Source organism: Octopus bimaculoides, chromosome 6, assembly GCF_046866305.1.
Source record: "Octopus bimaculoides isolate indiv1 chromosome 6, ASM4686630v1, whole genome shotgun sequence".
Taxonomy (NCBI): domain Eukaryota; kingdom Metazoa; phylum Mollusca; class Cephalopoda; order Octopoda; family Octopodidae; genus Octopus; species Octopus bimaculoides.
Genome location: NC_142933.1, coordinates 83,338,836 through 83,363,082, shown reverse-complemented (window position 1 = coordinate 83,363,082; position 24,247 = coordinate 83,338,836). Strand labels below are relative to the sequence as shown.

The 24,247-nt window shown below is 33.6% G+C and overlaps 1 protein-coding gene and 1 long non-coding RNA gene across 4 annotated transcripts in view; one reads left to right on the top strand and one right to left on the bottom strand.

The window, feature by feature from the left end:
- LOC106870527 (BAI1-associated protein 3) overlaps positions 1–24,247 on the bottom strand; it is a 1,021,331-nt gene that overhangs the window by 934,273 nt on the left and 62,811 nt on the right. The gene's annotated exons all lie outside the window — the stretch shown is intronic.
- The window catches only part of LOC106867501 (uncharacterized), a 32,688-nt gene continuing 29,279 nt past the window's right edge, over positions 20,839–24,247 (top strand). Inside the window, exon 1 of the long non-coding RNA XR_016242346.1 lies at positions 20,839–20,942. This is a non-coding gene — a long non-coding RNA (uncharacterized LOC106867501). The remainder of the gene's footprint in view (positions 20,943–24,247) is intronic.

Sequence of the window (24,247 nt, the reverse complement as noted above, 5' to 3'; positions counted from 1 at the left end):
AGTATACTTTTTTATGCTTTCACTGCTTTCAGTAATTGATCTACGACTATGCCGGAGCACAGCTTTGTAGGACTGGTCGATAAAATAGACTACAGTATATATTTCAAGCTTGGAACTTTATAGAACCACTAGATTACAGTATAGAGACATAAAGAAATCAACAACGGCTGTCCAACAGAGAGGACAGACACAAAGAGACACACATATACACACATGCACATACACATACACATAATCACGCACAAACACATATAAGTGTATGTATATATACGACGAGCTTCGATGCAGTTTTCGTCAACCAAATTCACTTACATGGCATTAGTCGGTCCAGGACTATATGAGAAGGCACTTACCCGAGGTGCCGTGCAGGAAATGAACCTGAGTTCACACGACTGCAATGCAAAATTCTTCACTACATGACCTATATATCTACATTATCGTATATATATTTTGATTATTTGAATCATGATCGGGTTTCATTTATGAGATATTTTGTTACCATTTGTAGTTTGCCATTTGGTCACATTGAGGTTCTCAAAACATGACGTAGTATGAAATGTGGGGTATTTTTGAGAAATTGGATTGTAGATATATTACTATGCATACAATTAATAAGATCGCTGAAGTTCTTTATCCTGCCTTCAGTGGAGTTCTTTCTATGCTGTATTAACTGAGAGTAAAGGAACGATGATTAGATAGGAGACGCTTTGGTCTCATCAGAGCAAGTTGAATCTTAAAGTGCGCATAATCATTAATAAAACATATCTTCACATGCTCTCCAGCAGAGTAACTGTAATGTTAAGTGGTTCTAGTTAGTTTACCACTATCAATTGGGTACACGTAAACACAATAGGTATTTGGAATCTAAGAAGCTAGATTAAGTTGTATGGACTTGGTGAAGCTGGAATTTATGACATAATTATAGGAAACAATTTGTCATGTAAATGTATTGAATTGTTTGAAATATAGTTAGTTGTCGTTATATCATTTTTCATGTTATATTAACATCAAAATCCGTATCGGTTTGATCAGATATGTTATTCTCTAATATACAACACATACCAAATGTGTTAAAGTATACTGAGCTGTGTTCAATATATTGTTCTCATTTCATTAATATCCGTTTGATTAATGATAGTGATATAGATATTAATAGATTACATTTCATTCATCGTCTGAACCTTCCATCATTGTAAACAGCGGCTTTACAATATCATACAAATGTAATCGAGCATAAATGGAGATTTTCTTGCTTATCTCATTTTCTTCAAAAGCGACGCTACTGAAGCTGCATGTATATCATGAAATATTTCCGAATCTCTATTGAGTTATGTTGTATGAATCATTATTTAAAACCCGATGCAACTCAGAAGATATTTACAGGCTGGAGCTGGTACTACACATGCACAACAGAAAATGAGATCGCATCCTGAAACAGCCGCTCATCTGATTTGTAATGAAGTTATTCAATAACATACTTTAACTCCTGGTCCACAGACATAATGTCGAATCATTCTGATTTTATTACCACTACTGTAGTAGTATGTAGCTGGTCAAATACCACTCCTACACAGACACTGGCAAATCATTTGTCTTCACTCATTTCTTCACACATATTGTATCTAATAAGCTTGCGCCTTGCAATAGGCATTTCACCCAGTCTTTTTCCTCATCGCGAGAGAAATCCATTTCTAGCTTTTTTCCTGCGACTATCAACATGCCACTATTCAACGGAGTTAACTGTGTCAATATCATCAGACTCCATAGACCTGCGAATTTCTCCAAAGACAAAATTCTTTTCTAAAGAACAAACAAGTAAAAAATTAAGAAGAATGTTGCACGTTTTTCTTTAGTTTGTGTGTCTTTGCCGTGATGTGAATGATTTGAACTGGTAAAGGAACGTGCAGTGTCACTTGATGATTTACAAAGCGCGGAGCGTAACGTTAGTGACGTAAAGAACGCGGTGTGTGACGTCAGTGACGTCAAAGAAGACAGAGCGCGAAGATAGCAACGTAAACAAACAGTACAAAACTAGTCAGTGTGAAGTTGGCTACGATGAGTGTCGGTGCAAAGATGCGATGTGACCAGTCGAAGTGAAACCGGACAACGAAGAATTACATTAAACAAAACATCCAGTTGGGTACGACTAAGCGTATTTGGTTGAGTATGTGTGGAAATGTTTATGTTTTTGTGATTAATTCTTCGTACTTTTATATATATATATATATATTGTATATTTATGTATGTATGTATATACGTATGTATGTATGTATGCATGTATGTATACATGTATTTATGTTTGTATGTTTGTATGTATATGAATGCATGCATGAGTATGTGTGCGTGTTTCGGTGCAAGTCGGAGTAAATATCTCCTCAACGTAATATTTTCTCACTTGTTCATCGGTATATAACCCCAAATCCATTGCAATATTTCATTACATATTTATATAAGATAAAAAACATCACATGTGTATTTGTGTATATCCGTTTTCTAAATAAATAGCAGTCAATATTCTCAGTTATCTAAACGTATTATTTTCACTATGAAATACGCATCTATATATTGATGTTTTAACAGGAGATTTTCTTTATATCATTTATTATTTATTCTCATGTTGAGAACTGATATACGATCATCTGTACCATATAATCATGGAGCACTTTATTTTTTTCAGTTATGAAGCAACTCTTATAATTTAATAGTTTTGCAGATTTAGACTGAGCTTAACTAATCTGTATCTTTGTAAAATTAATCGAAAGTTCCGAAATAATCAAAACAAATATTATGCTGACAGAGTAAACATACTCATGAAGAAATTAGTAAGACGATGCAGAAAACACCAAAGAAACTCTATCAGCCATCAAGCGTCTTATTGTGCTCTAACAATATATCGACAGATGTTTAATTGATGAAAAATACAAGAATCTAAAATAGTAAGAGATTGAATTTCATTTCACTTTGAAGCAAAACAATTAACAAAAAGTAACTTAATTACTCGTAAATATCTTTGTCAATATACAAAATAAATCTGAAAATCACGACAAAATTATACTGCCCTGTTTCAAACTTTTGCTTCATTCACTCGACATCGGCCAAGTTCAAACATCACAAATGGAACTCGTTGGTCCAGCGCTGAAGACGCACACACATACACATGTGCTCACTCTCAAATGTACAGTTGCATATATATATATATATATATATATATATATGTGTGTGTGTGTGTGTGTGTGTGTGTGTGTGTGTGTGTGTGCGTGCGTGTGTGTGTGTGTGTGCGTGTGTGTGTGTGTGTGTGTGTGTCTATTCTTTTAATCTTTTAATTGTTTTAGTAATCGGAAGGATCATTTTCCGAACACCTGTTTTTGTCTTCGGGCAATGACCACGCTGGTGCACTGCCCTGAAAGATATATTCGAACGAATCACTCCAAGATCTTATTCTCATTTTGAAGTCTACTACTTATTCTTTCATATATTTGCCGAAATGCTATGTTATGGGGTTGTGAAGCAGTTTGCGGACAAACACAAAGACACGCACGCATACAACACACACACACACACACACACACACACACACACACACACACACACACACACACACACACGTACACACACACATACACACGCACACACACATGACGAGCTTCGGTCACAGATATTTTTCCCACCAGTGGCTATAGCAGAAAAGATTTTCCGAATTTGTCATCAAGCGGGATTGAATTCTATGCAAAGTGATTGCTAAGCAACGCGCCAGGAAGAATTATTTGTTTTTATTTTAGTGCAAATAAAGCTATGACAAATAAAATTTTATTGAAAAAAAGAAGAAACATATTGACAGCATCTTAAATAATTAATGTACTTTCGTTAATTATCGTCAAGTAATAACAAATATTTTAAAGTATGCCAAATATAAAAGTATACTTAAAGTAACTGTTTCTGAGATAATGAGTTTTGAAGCATCATTTAAACATATATACGTAATGAAGAAATTTATGCTTTAATTAGTCCTACAGAAATTTAAACTCAGAGAATTTAATAATTCATTTTCTGCTTGCGCAAGTGTGTGTGTGTGTGTGTGTGTGTGTGTGTGTGTGTGTGTGTGTGTGTGTGTGTGTGTGTGTGTGTATCATCTGATGGAGATAGCTTATGGAAAATATCTTTCCAATGATGAATGAGCTGACCGAGCACGAAGGACACTTTGACCAGTATGACCTTCTCTGTGATGATCTGCAATAACTACGTTAGTCCTCAGGAAGTGTGGCTGCTATTTCAAGAAAACTGTTGATAATTTGCATGTTTCCTTGTTTGCTTGTGTGTTTCCCTTTTGTGTGCTTGACGGAAAGCGTATATATAATTTTTTTCGACGAAATCAATATATTGAATTTTAGACTGCACGTAGAAGTAGTTGAAGAGGGTGTTGATGAATAACTGGGTGAGACAATAAGACAGAAATAATATAATTACGAGGGAGCAATGTCTAGTTAAAACTCTAAAAATGCCACGGTTAATAAAAGTTAAACATTGAGAAATAAGATTTTGCTCTCAAACTAATATTTGTTACATAAACAAGGTATGACAGTGATATTTATATACGTTATACACACACACACACACACATACATGCACATGTAGAGACACACACAAACACAGACACATACACACACAAACGCGCGCACACTCACACATATATATGTGTATTATGTGTATATATACATGGATATATATATATAATATAGGTATATATATATATATATATATGTGTGTGTGTGTGTATGTGTGTGTTTGTGTTTGTGTGTGTGTGTGTGTGTGTGTGTGTGTGTGTGTGTGTGTGTGTGAGTGAGTGTGTGCGTGTGTGTGCAGGCGTAGTCGTGTGCGTGTATAGTAAGAAGATTGCTTCTCAGCTACATGTTTGCAGACTCAGTCACACTGTGTGGCAACTTAAGCAAGTAATTTCTGTTACATTCTTGTGAGTGGATTTGTCAGACAGAAACTGAGAGAAGTCCGTCGTATATTTATATATATATTATTGTGTCTCGGAAGAATCATTCTTTTTTAGTGCCTTATCACTTTACACACTCACCGGTTCAATTTCCCCTCATTTACTTATTTATTTTATATATTTCTTGGCAGAAACGTTAACACGTCTGGCGAGATGCTTAGCGGTATTACGTCTGCCTTAACGTTCTGATTTCAAATTCCGCCGAAGCCGACTTTGCCTTTCATTCGTTCGGGGGCCGATAAATTAAGAACCAGTTGCGTACTGGGGTCGAACTAATCGTCTGGCCCCTCCCCCCAAATTTCGGGTCTTGTAGCAGGATTAGAAAAGAATATATATGATATTATTATCTATAATAATGTCAGTGGTTTAGCATTCGTAAAAAAAACCTATAACGGTATAAAATATCAATTAATAATTAAGGGTACTAGCAAGCAGTACCAGCATACTGACATAGCAGTGAATCACTTTAAAAAAAAACTTGTTGTGGCATTAAAAACAGTCATCGTACACATTGCTTGAGATGAATAAATCCTATAAGCATGTGTCAAAAATCTGCCCATATTCTTCCACTATTCAGCATTGTGCTGAATAGTGGTACAATATGGGGAGAGTTTTGAAATCCATCGAACCTTTATACAAAAATACCTTTTCAAAGGGATGTGATAAAACTATTATAATGGATAATACTTCTTGTACATTTTCTTTTGTGATGTAATCTTTGGACTAACGATGTTTTGCGGCCGAGGAGAGCTTTACACTATCTTTTATATCAATAATATACCTATGCTGATGTAATAACAGATTGTTTATAAAGCTTGAAACACGTGTACTGCGATACCCTTGGTGTTCTGTTTTTAATTTATGTTTGATATATATATATATATATATATGTGTGTGTGTGTGTGTGTGTGTGTGTGTGTGTGTGTATGTGTGTGTGTGTGTGGATGGATGGATGATGGATGGATGGATGGATGGATGGATGGAAATTAAGACGTATTAAGGCAAATAAGAGAATAAAAGTAGAAATAAAAATATAAGCAGTATGTTATACTTGCAGTTCCCTTATCCAAGGAAAGTGATGTGTAGAAACGCTTCTTGTGCATGGTATGTAAATTCAGATAGGAATTCATAATTTGTTATTAGAAATGCAAAGTGTGGAGTCGTAGCTTCTATGTGCTGTTCATTCAACGGGGTCTCTCTCTCTCTCTCTCTCTCTCTCTCTCGCTGCATATATATATATATATATATATATATATGTGTGTGTGTGTGTGTGTGTGTGTGTGTGTGTGTGTGTGTGTGTGTGTATGTGTGTGTGTGTTTGCACATGTGTGTATATAGCACATCGCTTGAGTAATAAATCTGAGATAAAATTAACTTAGTGAAAATAATTGATAAAGCCCTGGATTTTAATAATTTGAGCAAATATGAATATGCTATTCACCTCAAACTCAATATTTTTACGTAGTGAGCCGAATTTATTGCATTTCTACTACCGCGTAGAACCGGAGTAGATTTAGGGCTAGATCCCCTCAAATTTGAGCCAAGAAATATCGCCGATAAAATCGTATACACTGACTGATTGATTAACTCCAATCTTTAGATTGCGTGTCGTAGTGATGCTTTTCTCTCGCTTTGATACCTGTATCTTGATCACCAGATCCAGGGAACCTGCAAACGGCTTCAAATAATCATATATATATGTGTATATATATATATATATATATATATATATATATATATATATATATATATATATATATATATATATATATATATATATATATATATATGTATATATACATATATATATATATGATTATTTGAAGCAGTTTACATGTTCCCTCGATCTGGTGCTCAAGATATAGTTATAAAAGACCATTTCGAGAGGAAACCATCGCTATTACACGCAATTTAAAGGGTTGAATTAATGAATCATTAGATTTGAAGTTGATGCTTCACAAATGCAGGTAGTTGTGAATGCTGACCAGATGAAAAGATTTTGAATTAAGATTGAATTACTTAACCAAGTAGCTGCTAACAGAATCTTTGAAGTAGTTCTGACAAATCACACACAAACAAACATCTACTCACACACACAGACACTTACTATCTCCTCACTTCTTTCTCTCTATCCCACTCGCTTTCTCTCCGTCTCCCACTCTCTCTCTCTCTCTCTCTCTCTCTCTCTCTCTCTCTCTCTCTCTCTCTCTCTCTCTCTCTCTCTCTCCCCCTCTTTCCCATGAACACACTCAGAAACGCCCGTTCACACACAGAAATGCCTATCCCTAAATCCACGCACACACAAACATAAATAAGACACACATGCCTCATGTCAAGTTGCAGATAAATGCAATTTGACGTGGACGTGAAGGATTTCTCTTTACATTTTAATATTGAAAGTTTGTTAACTTCGAATTTACTGTCGACCATTTTTCTTTTCAGCACAAATTATACACGCAGTTGATAAACCTATATACATAAATATTGTCATAGATAGATAGATAGATAGATTGATAGATAGATAGATAGATAGATAGATAGATAGATAGATAGATAGATAGATAAATAGATAGATAGATAGATAGATAGATACATACATACATACATACATACATACATACATACATACATACATACATGCATGCATGCATGCATACATGCATACATACATACATACATACATACATACATACATACATACAGGGAGACAGAGAAATATAGTTAGAGACAGGGAAATTATATATCTATAAAAGTATGTACACAATTGAAGCAACACACCCAAGATGAACTTGTAACACGATGCAACAAGTCAAATATCCGTAACGTATTTCTTTCACTGAGCTATCAATTAACGGACATATGGCTTTTAATAGCGTTGATAAAGCCAACTGTCAGAACGTAAAGTTCCTGCGATGAATAATGCAAGACATTATTTGTTTGATGCTCTACTGGTCATGTCATACATCACTCTAAATATTGATTTTCAGCAGAACAGGAAGGGGTGACTGTATGGTTAAGAAGTTCATTTTACAACTACGAGATTTCAAGTACTGCCCAACACGCAGCGCAGTATGCTTCTGTATTCTCCTATGGCCTCGAATCAACCATTGTTCTGTCAGCGAAATTGACAAAGGGATATATCGTGTATCTAATTATCAATCTATTTATCTACAATCGCGCGCCCACGCACATACACACGCACACACACACACATACATAGGGCCGGTTTCCCGATTTCCATAGCGTAAGCTTTCCCCACCTGGAAAGGACGCCGGTCCGTCGTTAGATTACTCAATTTTTTTCAGCAGAGTGGACTGGACCAACGTGAAATGAAGTGTTTTGCTCAAGACCACAACGCGTCACCCGGTCCAGGAATCAAAAACAATATTACGATGATGACTCCAATACTCTAACCACTAAGCCACGCGCCATCTTCTTTTCTGAATCTTATATGGACTAACAAGGGTCATTTGGACCCCAGTTGAGAACCACTGATTTATAGATAGTTTTTTGGCCTTTATTTTACCCACCGGGTTGTGAATATCGAAAAAACTGGGCCAAATAACGCGCTGTGGGAACGAAACACTGCATCTTATGACTGCTGATTGACTTGGTTAACCACTCACCCATGACTACATCCAATCAGAGAAACTGTAAAAATATTGTTTTGGCTCATCTCATTCTGAATTTAAATGGCGCTGTGACCTATTTGGGTGATAGACTCCATTTTTATAGCGGTTTAACATAACCTCTTGGCCCTTCCGTTACCTTTAAGGTATTTTATACTGGTGCAAGCATTCCAGACAGACATCTGGTTTGAGGATACTTCCCTCTACTCTTATAACCTCTCTTTTGAATCCTTGTAAAAGGAAGTTAGTTTGGACGGCTTCTCAAAGATCCAAACAAATGAACGTTTCGGTGATGATGGCTTCTGCTGTGGACGTTTTATCTCGTGGTAAAATTAATTTATTCCATTTGTGAATTTTCTGCACAAAAGGTTTGCATGTACAAAAATCAACTTCCCCAGGGAAACTATTATCCACAACCAGTTCCAAGTATTCTTCTACAACGTTTCATTGTAAGTATATTTGATTAGGTATGACCTTCCTTTATTGCTATACATTTTCATTTAGCGTGCTTTGTCGGGAAAAGAAAACTCAAACGATTGAAACTTGTATGTTTATTAAGTATTTATATGTAGTGAATCACCTGATGGAATCAATTGAGTGTTGAACGAAATACCTATCAGATAAATAAAATAAGCAATAAATACCCTTTTTATCTTCCCAAATAGAAATCAATAATTAAGGTGGTGTTTGTTATTATCAGCAAAACCACGGACAGAGTATAATCTTGCATTATTTAGTGAGGTAGTCTTATGTTCCGAATTTTTCCTTTATTATTACTATTAAGAGCAGCATTTCCGTTAATTCAATAAGGCACTGGCGCAAATACATTGTGGTAATTTGTTTTATTTCTTCATGCTCAAGTTTGAAATCTTTCCATGATCAACTTTTCAATCATTGTCGGGTGCGTTAATGGAATCAATTGACGATGCGCTCTCATTACTTTATTTTTATTTGTTCCAATTATTAAACTTCAGTGATAGTGAGGCAACCGTAGAATGGTTAATCCAACAAATCCACCCTACTTTTTTTTTCCAAGTATGGTGCATTTTCTGTTGATCCATTTTAGCAAAATGCTTAGTGACTGGGACGTAAACTAACAGATTATCAAAAGGAACACAAGGTACAGAAGATATGTGACAATGGAAATGAGCGTGATACTATGTAGTTTCAATATTAATGTTATGTTTGGTTTTACGTAAATCATGTCAATATTGATTTCAAATTTTGCCACAAGAACCGATTTCGGAGGAGAAGTAAATCGATTACATTGATCCCATGTTCAACTAGTACTTATTTTATCAACCTCGAAAGGACGAAAGGCAACGCTGACGACGGCAGGAATTTTAATTCAGAACGTAAAGTAGGGGGAAATGTTGCTAAGCATTTTCCTAGCAATGCAACGATTCTCCGAACTCACCTCCTTAACTGGCACTCCGTCGTTTATGACAACATGAGTTCCAAGGAAATGCCCTGTGATGCAGAATGAAATACAGGTACTAGCCATCTTTTTTCAGCTGAGTGTACTAGAGCCATATGAAATAAATTGTCTTGCTCAATGACATAATACGTCGTCGGGAATTAAACTCACGATTTTCCGATCACGCTGAATACCCTAACAAATAAGTCACACGCTTTCACTCACCGCCTTAAAATATGTCAATATTAAGAAAATAATAACTTAATATTTCGTTTTTGGATTTGGTTTGCAAGATTCTTTATGTGAGTTCGTGTCAAGACTTTTGAAAAGGTTTGCAAGACGCAACGAAAATTTTAGGAAAATAAAAATAAGGAATAAGTGGAAATTTTACCGGTGAGTGTGTTAAATTATAAGGCACAAAAGGAAAATGATTCTCCCCAGACACAACAGAATAACTTAATACATTTAACTTTGTACGAAGTATAGTCGATTAAATCGAATACAATGATTAGAACCTTATTTTAACAACGAAGCCAGATCGAAACAAAGTACACCACCTTGGATTTGAACTTGGAACATAAATGAGCACAAATAACTATAACATGAATGGATGTTTCTAATTTAAACACATGGCCAGTGGTTTTGAAGGGCGGGTAATTTAATTTGTATTTTATTAATCAACTCGAGAAGAAAAGTTGGATCTTTCCACTTTCATCGGCAGATCGAGAAATTCCTTTTTTGTAACTAAACACTTTCAAACTTCGGACACTTGTAGAATTTGTCATATAAAACATCTTTTACTCTTAGCATTGTTGAGAAAAGTTTCTATCTACGAAGTTATTTCGTGTAAAAGTTGTCGTATTTCGGTAATTTCAACCAATCAATGACGTGCATTCAGCTGAATAAAATTACTGCTGTTGTATGTCAACAACAACATCCAGCTGTGTATATTTCGTTTGTCACTGTTATTTCTTTCTTAATACGATCTGGAAAAATGAAATGTGAATATCTGATTACGATTGTTCTTCATCATCGGAAAAAAAAAACACCTCCTCCATTTACGTTATGTGTGTTCATAATGTACACGATTCACCGTTCTGATGGACCTTTGAAACATTGTGTTGTTTCGAACTCACTCCGTTTCTCTTCAGTCAAAGATAAACCGTCGGACCAATGAAGTTCACAAGAGCACTGGGTATTGTTTGTAGGAACGAACAAACAAATTATTAAGCTGATGCGTACTAATATCTCTCATATGGATAATTATTCATTAGCTGCATGCAGAAGAGTGCCTTTAAATCCCATAGTTTGATAACTAATGATTCAAAGTCTACACAAATATCTTGTACTATAGGTAGTATTTGTATCTTATTGTTTCATCTTTCGAATTTATTAAGAAATCCAATTATGTCAATGAGCAAAACATTTATATTTACTTGAGATACATATGAAGTAAATATACACAAAAATATTCTTCTTTTATATTTGTAAAATAACACTTTAAAATTAAAAATACACAGTTGTCTAACTCTTAACTTTAATACAGAGACAATTGTTTTCAAGATATTATCTAAAAAGCTAGAAAGAATTTCGTACATCACGTTTAAACATGCAAATATATACTATGGTAACGTTTATAAGACCAGAATAAATGAATGGTATTTGTATTTAATGAAAGAGGCATAAAGTAGGGAAGATGTGGATAGCAGTGAATGCAGGCTGGAGTGCTGTTGAAAGTATAATTACTATTTTTTATTAAAATAAGTTACAGTTAAAAGATTTAAGGTTTCGCGTTCATTTTAGATTGGCAAAAACGATTGTTTAGAGTTGTAGTTACAAAAAGAGACATACTGACATTATCATCTTCCTATATAAAATTTATAAGATGGGCACAAAAGCGTCTTATTTTGAAGGTGATGTCGGTGATATTGATCTAAATAATTACATATTGCATGTTTCATCAACCATGAATGTATGAAGACAAAGTCAAACTAAGTGGGATTTGAACTCTCAACGTTTTGAATTACATTTATTCTTATACTCAAACATCCCTGCTAAAATACCGTTTATAATAAATTACTGTTCAGGTACTTTCAGATGAAATAAAGTATCTTGCTCAAGGACACAATGCGTCGTCGGGAATTGAACTCACGATCTTACGATCATGTCGAATACCCTAACAACTAAACCACGCGCGTTCACTCACCGCCTTACAACATGACAGTAGGATCGATAATCGTTTTGAGCAGTCTACAAGTATATCACAACATGAATGATAATAAAATGAATTTTAATCGTGCATTTTCAGTAAAAGACGCCAATTAATGATATGATCAATTTAAAACGCTGTATAACTGACCTCGAAACAAAAATTAAATCAGTCTTTGGAAATTCAAATACAAAGAATGCTAATTTTAACATGGTCAAATTATAAATGCGCGCAAATAAATAAATACACAAAATTAAAAAGAAAAACCTTTTTTTTTTTAATTCTAGAAATGCCAATATTTTTTTTTTAAATTTTATTTTTTTTTTTGTTAAAAGAACAAACACATCCAAAGAAGGCACAGTGAAGTCTAAAGGAAATATATTAAGTGCACAAGTTTTTATAGAAATTTAATTCTCAAATCTTTCGAATTGTTTGGTGTAAAGCTATATACTCTCATACACAAAAATGATCGAGATATATCTTAATATCCTTTCATGAAATCAATATACTGCTAAAAGGCTTTAACATTCATTTCGTGTGTGTGTGTGTGTGTGTGTGTGTGTGTGTGTGTGTGTGTGTGTGTGGGTCTGTATGTTTTCATTATAATATCCATTACATTAAACGCGGTGGAGCGGTAGTATTATATTCTCAATTAGAAAAATCAAGTGTGTAGCTAGATACTTGTAACATTAACATATTATTTTATCGTTAATAATCCCTTGTGACTTTTGAAAACTCTGATAGAAGCTTTTGTTGCACTGCTGACTAAGCTAAGTCTCATGCATGACTGCATCCGTTATCATTCTTTTGAATTGTTAAACAGTAAGACATAACTAGTCGATAGATTTGCTACATAATTGTGTGATAAGTAGATTGGCTGATTATAGGAAGGTGACAACGGAATTCAAATTCTTCGGAATAAAAGCCAATCTTCTGCTAGAAATAGCAGCCGAATCTCTTCTCTGTTACACCTTGCCATCTCAAACGTGGTATGCGCACATGATAAAATATTGTATTATAAAACAGTAAGATGGGATGGTCACAAATTTAATGCATTCGATCACATGTTTCCTCGGCGAGACTTGCCCTAAAGCTAAAGTAATGTTCTAATTTGGGTATAGTTATTATATGATATTTAATTACATTTTGCATATGTATGTGTGCACCTGTGCGGTCTGTATCTCTGTGTGTACGTGTATGTATAAGGATGTACAAGGGATGTTCATATCATTTGGATATAAGGCAACATCATGATTTCTCACACGGCTAAAGCAAATTAACATTCATTTTTGAAATATATATTACAGAGAATAAGTAAGTGTTAGCCAATCGAAATTGCAATACGGTTCAAATTTTCAACTGGAACTAATTTTTATTTCTCATATTGTTTCATTGAAATATGAATGACGCAGCTCCAGAATTTTCATATTCCTGTCTTCCTATTTCTACTTTTTACTTATTAACTGATACAATTGTAGTATTCATAACTTGTAGATAATGTTAAGCCGTTGTTTCAAACTTGATGCTAAGGTTTTAAATTGTGTTTTATTGACACTTAACCAAGTTTAGTAGCAATATGTGAAGAATGAGTGAACTGACGATGAAAAATGTTAGGAATGTTTTATAAATTGTTCAATATATTAAATGACCTCGATGGCTCATTTACATTTATCGATATTATAAGTATACGTATAAAATTTCTAGCAGACTCGTTACAACATCATCTGTAGTGCAATATTCATTTCTGCGTTTTTATTTCAAATATTTTCAATGCTAATGCATCTATGTTCAGACAAAACTGTCCCTACAATGAGTAGGATGTATTTTTTAACCTACTAAAGAAATCCATGCACCTGCGTTCTTTAATTCTTCGAATGATTACACAATTATACGAATATATAAATAATTAAATGCAGGTGGGAGGATTCAGTATCTTGCCTGTCAATGGTGTGAAGCGGGTGATTTGAAGTCAACTTGATTATACAAGAGCGTGTATATTTCACTCTGGGATCGGTCCAATAAATCTAACAGCATTTAATTAAGTGAAAACCCTTCCGAAGCCTGTTTCAATTGCTACATCTGTACATGTGTTTAAAAGCCGTTCCCACTGTAAATCTCACTGCAAATTGCAATAAATAAGTGCATGACGCTAAATTGTCAAACCTCTTATGCAACTAGGTTGGGAATTCTATTCATCAAACAGATGGAATACACGGCTATCCGTTTATTTCACTTGTGTTTACTCATTTATCTTTGTGTCTGGAGTGTACAGTATAGGAAATATATATCGTAGATAAACTATATATATTCACGCACACACACAGACACACACATACACACTCACAAACACACACAAATAAAGAGAAAGGGAATTACAGAAACATACGCATACATATGTCCGAATTTTTTTCTCTCTCTCTCTCTCTCCGAAGCTCTCTCTCTCTTTCTCGCACTCTCTTTCGCTATATATATATATATCTATATCATCTATAATATATGTGTGTGTGAAGGCGGTGAGGTGGCAGAAGCGGTATTTCGTCTGCCGCTACGTTCTGATTTCAAATTCCGCCGAGGTCGACTTTGCCTTTCATCCTTTCGGGGTCGAGTGAATAAGTACCAGTTACGCATTGGGGTCGATATAATCGACTGGCCCCCTCCCCAAAAATTTAGGGCCTTGTGCCTAGAGTAGAAAAGAATATATGTGTGTGTGGTGGGGTATGTATATATCTATGTATATACACAAACGCAATAACTTCAATATACACACATGTGCCTATAAATACTTGTAATAGTGTGCATATATATGTATGTGTGTGTGTGTGTGTGTGTGTGTGTGTGTGTGCATACGTATTTATGCATACAAGTATGCATATATAGACAGATAGGTAGATGTATCATATGTGAATATAGGTATGTACATATACACACAACTATAAAGGTATGTACTTTAGCGACTGAAATGTGTGTTCGTGCGTATGTGTGTGTGTACGTGTGTGTGAGAACATGAGTGTGTGCACGGCTGTGCCTGCTAGTGTGTGTATTTAAAGAAAGAGGGAGATGCAAGTATATATTTGTGTATTCATATTCATATACATTTCTATGTCTAAATATACATCATTAATGCATGTGGACTTAAACGCAAAACATTGTATATTTATGAGTCTCTAATCGTAATTCAAATTCGGTAATACAGGTGCACTCTTTCATACATCCACAACGATCTATATCCTGTATACATACATTTTTGTTACTACATTGCACAGAAATATATTCTTCATATATATATACATATGTATGTATGTGTGTTTGTGTGTGTGAAACTTAGTGTGTGTAAGGCATGAACAGATAGTTGAGTCTTAATGAGAGACATTATTTACTTTCTTGCTTTTCCCATTTTATGCTATTAATTTTGCATATAAACGCAGAAAGCATATTTATTCAGTGCACATATTTCATATATTCCTATGCAGGTATTTCCGCTATCTTTCACTGAACCTATTCCAGGGCACGTATCTTGTTAGATTAACGTTAAAGTGCTTGAAAGTGCTCCCATAGATACGTTAGCATTACTGAATCTACCTCCAATCGTCTTCTGCATCGGGTACTTTTCAATATGTGATTATATCGCCGTTCAATGGAATACATATTGACGTGTTTTAAGTGCTTATGCATAGATGTATTCAGAGTTGAATGTTTAACTCAATCTCTCATATAGTAATGCCTTCCAATTTAATTTTGTATAGTTCAATATTACCTCAATAATCTGAGCTTCATTATTATAAGAATATTTTTAAATCGATGGACAGGAACTTTTAAGGTGTAAAATTTAAAAGATTTCATATATTTATCTTATATCTTATTCTGTGAAATAATAGCACCGTTGGCCACAAAATTCCAAATATTCAATCCCGAACTCATTGAATTTTATACAGCTAGAAGGACAAGGGACACGGAAACGTTAGTGCAACGTGGGTGGAATGAACATCACGAAAGACTAGGAAAAGACTGATTCACTGACTTTTCTTCGCCATTCGAAATTTATAATAAGTATATATACATGTATATATATATATATATATATATATATATATATATATATATATATATATATATATATATATATATATATATATATATATATATATATATATATATATATATATCATTATAAATATACAGGGATTAGCAATTGAGTTGCTTCTCCAACATACTGAAAATTTAGAAATAGCAGTCAAAGAACTACTGATTCCAAACTACAAATTTTTCTCTAAAGTGGATGGCGATATTTATGGCACACATAGAACAAAAAACCGGAGGGAAAAGCGTAAACAAACCAAGCCTTTAGTTAATTGGATACGAATCGTTTCATGGTTAAGTGAATGGAAATTTCACTATTCCAATCTTCAGCCTCAATATTCTGATAAATTTGAAAGTGTCTCTAAAAAAATTCACGGTAATTTTTGGCCATGCGACACCAAAAATCAACGATAAGAAAGGCACTTACGAATTCATCGGCTAGCGAGTTCAGGCACCTCACCTCAAAGAAATCTATTCCATGTGCGTCACAAATAGTCCCGTATGAAAAAAAGTCCCGTGTGGAAGGGATTACGGTTTAGCCATCTAACTTAGAGATATCAAATATAAAATATACAAGAATAAGGGCAGAGAATCTCTTATCGTTGATTTTTGGTGTCGCATGGCCAAAAATTACCGTGAATTTTTTTAGAGACACTTTCAAATTTATCAGAATATTGAGGCTGAAGATTGGAATAGTGAAATTTCCATTCACTTAACCATGAAACGATTCGTATCCAATTAACTAAAGGCTTGGTTTGTTTACGCTTTTCCCTCCGGTTTTTTGTTCTATGTGTGCCATAAATATCGCCATCCACTTTAGAGAAAAATTTGTAGTTTGGAATCAGTAGTTCTTTGACTGCTATTTCTAAATTTTCAGTATGTTGGAGAAGCAACTCAATTGCTAATCCCTGTATATTTATAATGATAAATAGTTTTACCGATAAAAGTTATTTTCATACTGAACTACTTGGCAGAATTGTTAATTATTAATTCTATTATTAATTGACGATTCTCTGCCCTTATTCTTGTATATTTTATATATATATATATATATATATATATATATATATATACATACATACACACACGCTCATATAGAGTGTGTGCTTATGCGCATGCTTTTTAATGTATACAGATTGATTGCATGTGTGTATAAATATATATCTATGTGTAAATATTAATACGTATTTAAATACACATATACACCTATACATAAATATATATATACATACATATATATATATATATATATATATATATATATATATATATATATATATATATATATAATAATTGTTCCAAAGGATGTAGCAACCGTTACCAATATAGCATAAGAACTTACCTTATGAGATCATTAACTAGATTCCTTAAGGGTCGTTCTCACAGTTTATATTTATATTATAAGGTTTTTAAACTTTTAAATTTTCATATTCAAAAGAGACAGAGACTTCAAATTCGACATATGGATTTATTCACCACTCTATGTTAACATTTCTGTGCCAAACGTATCCAGTGACTGGTCTATTGGATTTAGACATTTGGCACTTCTTCAGGAGTGGTTACCATTCGAACAAAACACGAAAAAACACATACATAATTATTATTAAATTCTTAGATTCCAGTTAGATTTCGTCTTTGTTATTACCATTCGAACAAAACACGAAAAAACACATACATAACTACATACAAGACATAACACATACAAGACGAAATCTAACGGGAATCTAAGAATTTAATAATAGTTATGTATGTGTTTTTTCGTGTTTTGTTCGAATGGTAACCACTCCTGAAGAAGTGCCAAATGTCTAAATCCAATAGACCAGTCACTGGATAAGTTTGGCACAGAAATGTTAACATAGAGTGGTGAATAAATCGATATGTCGAATTTGAAGTCTCTGTCTCTTTTGAATATGAAAATTTAAAAGATTAAAAAACCTTATATATATATATATATATATATATATATATATATATATATATATATATACGTACACACACAAATATATATATATATATACATACACACACATACATATATATGTGTGGGGGGGGGCATGGTGGGTGTCCTTGTTTTTATCTTCCATCACTACATAACCGGTGGAGTAAGTACTAGGCTGAAAAAAAGGCTGAGGGTTATTCATTTCATTAAAACAACTCAGTGCTGCAGTCCACTAAAACAACTAATATATATAAAACATGTAAAAGTTATATAAATGAATAAGGCGTTAACATGTATACACAGATATATCAAAATTTCCATAGACACTGATATGTACATAGTTATTTTTATGTGTGTATGTATATAGGAATGTAAGTAACGATCAAATCATACGTGCTCGTCTTGTGCTGTATTTCATTACTATATTTCAAAACTATTTGCACATTAATATATTGACTACAAAAACGCAAAATTGACCCTTTATATTTTTACGTAAACTAAGCAAATAATTGGCACGCATCTAAATATAATATATATTTTAATGAAATAAAAGAAAGCGAAAGTTATGGGAGGTATACTTGCATAAAGAAATAAATACAATGCAAAACTTCTAGAGCAATTTAGTTTCTAAATATTCCGAAACAAAAAAAAAACGTATCTTTTATTTTCAGTTAACACTGCAGGAAACGTTAGAGAAATCTTAATACAATAGAATATATTGAAGTAAAGTAAATAAACAATTACAGCAGAATACTTCGATAATATAAGTTCATACAATAGACTTTAATTATCATGAAAAGAGAAATGCAAATGACACAAAACTAACAAAATCTCTATAAGTGTGTTGTACTTGTCTACATAATTGTATTTGTCACATTTCATTCTTGCCCAAAACTTGTGTTGATTTTCTTATTCTGTTATGTTTATACATGCTGGCAATTTTTGCTGTACCAGTGGCATTCGAATTTTTGTATATAACACGCACATTTATGTTTGTGCGTGTGCCCGATGAAGGTGCAGCAGATTTTTTTTCAGTGATTTTCAGAAACATGTACAACGTTACAATATCATTAGCCACAATTATATATTTTTTTATATACACTGCTTGTCTATTGACTATTTTTTCGTCATAAGGCAATTTCATAGTTTGGAAAAAGAGAATTATTCAATTCCTAAATAAAGTATTCTGTTTGTAATAAACTTTAAAATGCCTATGTATTTCTTCATTGTCAGGTATAAATGTTTCTTCAAAATAAGAATTTTCTCAAATACAAAGATACTGTCTTCAACCTCTTACCCTATTTACATGCCTTTGCAACAATAAAATAGAAGATTTCCAAAGGTGTCTTATGAAACACATCCCAGGCGTCTGACTGATTCCAATAAACTTATCAATTTCTTGATGGGCAAATTTAACAAGTTTTTATCTATGAATATTTTCGTCTTTTTCATGGACAAAGTTTCTCATACTTTTTCAATTTCTGCTGTCGAATACATTTTGTCATCTACCAACACTATTCTTATATTTTTCTTACTTCTTGTAACTGGAGGAAGGGGAAATACCCATGACTATTCGGGCCTTCCTGTAGGAGTCAGATTGATTCAAATAATGTTCTTTGTGAACCTTTGTAAATCAACACACGCAGAAAATATATGAGCAGAGAGGAGATTCTAAAGGGCCTGCATTCTTAGAAATAAGAACGCGAGAGGGGAGATTAATGTGGAGACGAGAGATTAGGAAGTAGGAGCAACTGTGATGAGAAGAAGGCACACAAACAAGCAAGTAGTGGTGATGTAACAAAAATACATGTGAGTCAAAACTGAAGTGTTTCTGTGAATGGCTTGATTCCATCCAATCAAAATTTCCATTCATTCAAAATTTCGAACTAAAGCTTCTCCAGAGCGTATCGTCTGACTCCAAAACCTATATTCACATGTCCTCTTGTGACACTTGCTAGAGAGAACATTTGCAAACAAACGCTTTATGGACGTGAAACCCAGGGTAGTCACATAGACCGGCTTTCTTTATCTTTATATATATATATATATATATATATATATATATATATATATATATATATATATATAAACATATAGAATAACTTTGTATGTACGTATTAGGCGCAGAAATGGCTATATGGTAAGTAACGAGCTTACCAACCATATGGCTTCGGGTTCAGTCCGACTGCATGGCACCTTCGGCAAGTGTCTTCTGTTATAGCCTCAGGCCGACGAAAGCCTTGTGATTTTGGATTTAACAGGCGGAAACTGAAAGACGCCCGTCGTATATATATATATATATATATATATATATATATATGTCTGTGTGTGTGTGTGTGTGTGTGTGTGTGTGTGTGTGTGTGTGTGTATTTGTTGTACAGCGTATTGTAAATCTGTATGTTATCTGATATTTTTCTACGTGACGTTTATTTGTTTTATCCTGGAATTGGTTTTAAGTAATGCGATATTCTCTGCATAATCTTCAAACTCATTATTATTCATCACCCGTTTCATTGGTGAATTGTCTCAAAAACATGAGATCATACTTTATTATTACGTCACGAGTATATTCGAACGATGATTCACATCGAGAATGTGACTTAAAAAATTTGGACAGATTATAATTTTATACTTGAACTAGGAAAGTGAGATTTGAACCTATATCATTCAAGGTATCACCGAAGTTGTCTAACACCCAAGTTTTCTTCTTCCATCCAAAGGCATTATGTATATATATGTGTGTTTATGTGTGTGCGTGTGTGCATATATATATATATATATATATATATATATATATATATATATATATGACGTAATATATGATTTTCAACGAAGTGTGGCCTCCTATAAAGGACAGTGCTATTGAGGCATATAACCCTGGGAAGACATCTCTTCCAGCGACTAACGATACACATTCTGTGTCCGATTAGTATTTCGAGGGGAGGTCATCGCTCCCATGTCTCACCTTATGTGATACACACGGCCTCGAGTTTCTGGGTGGTTACTAGCCTGTGATTGACACACGCTGATGATAGATAACCACGAAGTATTTTGCGCTATTAATTTATTTACTTTATTTCAATACATGCTATAGTATTTAGATTTCTCTAACGTTTCCTGCAATGTTAACTGAAAATAAAAGATACTTTTTTTTTTTCGGGCTATTTAGGAACTAAATTGTTCAAGAATTTTTCCATTGTATTTATTTCTTTATACAAGTATACCTAACATAGTTTTAGATTTCTTTTAATTCATTAAAAGATATATTATATTTAGATGCGTGCCAATTATTTGCTTAGTTTGCATAAAAATATAAAGGATAAAATTTGAGTTTTTGCAGTCAATATATTAATGTAAAAATAGTTTTAAACTATAGTAATGACATACAGCACAAGACGAGCACGTATGATTTGATCGTTACTTACATTCATATATACATACACACATATATAAATAATTACATACATATCAGTATTTATGAAAATACTGATGTATTTTTGCATACATGTTAACGCCTTTTTCATTTATATAACCGTTACATGTTTTACATATATTAGCTGTTTTAGCGGACTGCAGCACTGAATTGTTTTAATGACATGTATTACCCTCAGCCCTTTTTTCAGCCTAGTATTTACTTCACCGGGTGCCATGTTGTGGTGGAAGATAAATACAAGGACACCCACCATATACACAGCGAAAGTTTGTCACTGGAAAAAGCTGATATTATTTTGCGAGTGGAATGAGTTTTCGTCAGTAGCTTGTAATTAACACGCGCTGAAGATGGGTAATCACCCAGAAACTCGAGTCCGTGTGTATCACATAAGCCTAGAGATCGGAGTGATGACCTCCCCTGGCAAATACTAATCGGATACAGAACGTGTGTTGTTAGCCAGCTGGAAGAGATGTTTTCCTGGGGCTATAAACGAAAGTAGCACGGTCCATTATAGGACGCCACACTTCGTTGGCAATTATATGTTACGATTCCGTATTGCTAGTGTCTATAGGTCGCTCAGAGATTTAATATAGCCTGTATATATATATATATAATGTTCATCTTTAAATTATGAAATTTCTACTTTTCTAATTTGCTAACGTTTTGTATTTTATATCTTTAACGCTGCTTTGAAGTCTCTCTCTCTCTCTCTCTCTCTCTCTCTCTCTCTCTCTCTCTCTCTCTCTCTCTCTCTCTCTCTCTCTCTCTCTCTTATCTTTCTTTCTCTATTTCTCTCTCTCTTTCTCTCTCTCTCTCCCCAAAAAGTGCATTTCGTATTGAAAGATCTTATGAAGCTATAGGATGTTACCCACCGATTCAACAAACGGTCCACCAAATCATACACCAGAAACAGCTATAAGCTGATAGAGTTCATAAAATAACCCTTATCATTTTCCCGACGTCATCTCTTTATTCCTATTAGCATTCTATAATCATCTAACAATACTTGTATTGAGTTCTATACCAGGTTATTAGTCCCGCTACGCCTAAGCGAAATACCTAAGCAATTTTCACATACATATATATATATATTTTTTTCATTCTCTTTCTGTTTATTTTCTCTTATTCCTTTCTGCTGAAGAGCGGGGGCTCAAAACTTAGAAGACGCTTTCATTTTCCCGAGCATCAATATATATATATATATATATATATATATATATATGTGTGTGTGTGTGTGTGTGTGTGTGTGTGTGTGTATACGTTGTTCTACGTTTCGAACGAAGCTCTTCTTCAGAAATAGAACCGGAGACATAGGAAAGTCCAAAAGAAAAGGAAGACGGAGGACAAAATCGCCAACAATTCGAATGTCTATATATATATATATATATATATATATGTATATGTATATATATATATATATATATGTATATATATATATATATATATATATATATATATATATATACATATATATAATTATCCACCAAACTCTCAATTCATTGATATTTACTATGAAATCTTTTGAAAACATTGTATCATCTCCTTGGTCATACTTTTATATTGATCTTAGTTTTGTGTAAGTCAATTGTTATAAACAACTTCAATTGTTTTAATTGTTGTAATGAATTGTTATAAACAAATTCAAAACTTATCGCTTCTTATAAGACGAAGGATGAAGACAAGATTCAATATTGTTTTATTCAGAAAATAATTCCTGTTCCATTGCACCGGAATAGTTTTGACTGCGCAATGTGTTATTTAGGTAGCGAGTTGAGATCATTTAAGTCACTTAATATGCGCACCCTGTCACTTTCTCCCGCTATCCTGCCCTGAACACTTCTAATTCTTCACCATCCTTCTACCCTCCCCAGGAACCCGCTACATTCAAAGTCCCCTTATCTTAATGTATCTAGTGGTTACGAACGCACACTCACTTGTCATCCGAAATGATAAGCTATTCTCTAATAACGAAATAGAACAGAGATTAGCATTATTAACTTTCCATTATGCGGGAACATATTGATAAGGAATATGCATGACATCGCTTCGCTCCTCACTGTTCATCATACGCATGACGATATACTACTGATTTTTCAATGCTTTACGTTTTCTTAGATCCACTTAATCAATTATGTTGACTATGTCTGCAGTTTCCAAGTATTGTATTCATATAGTATTTACATAGTGTTCATGTTTTATATATATATATATATATATATATATATATATATTTACACTATTTAGCTTCTCCATAGCAACCAGATAGGTCTGGATTTACATCTCAATAATGCATCGTATATATTATAAATACGCTGTTATTCGTTATGCTCCAGATTTTTCCCTGAAGGGAAAATAGTTCTCTTGTGAAATGACTAAGTGCAGAATATTATATAAGTAACTTAACTGAACGTGAAACTGAAAGACTGTTCAATGTTTATAATTCTGCATTTGATTCACATAATATAATACTGCAATAGGATTCCCACATTGCAGTATATTATCTCTTTATACATTACTACATATCTCTCAAATTCAAATATCATT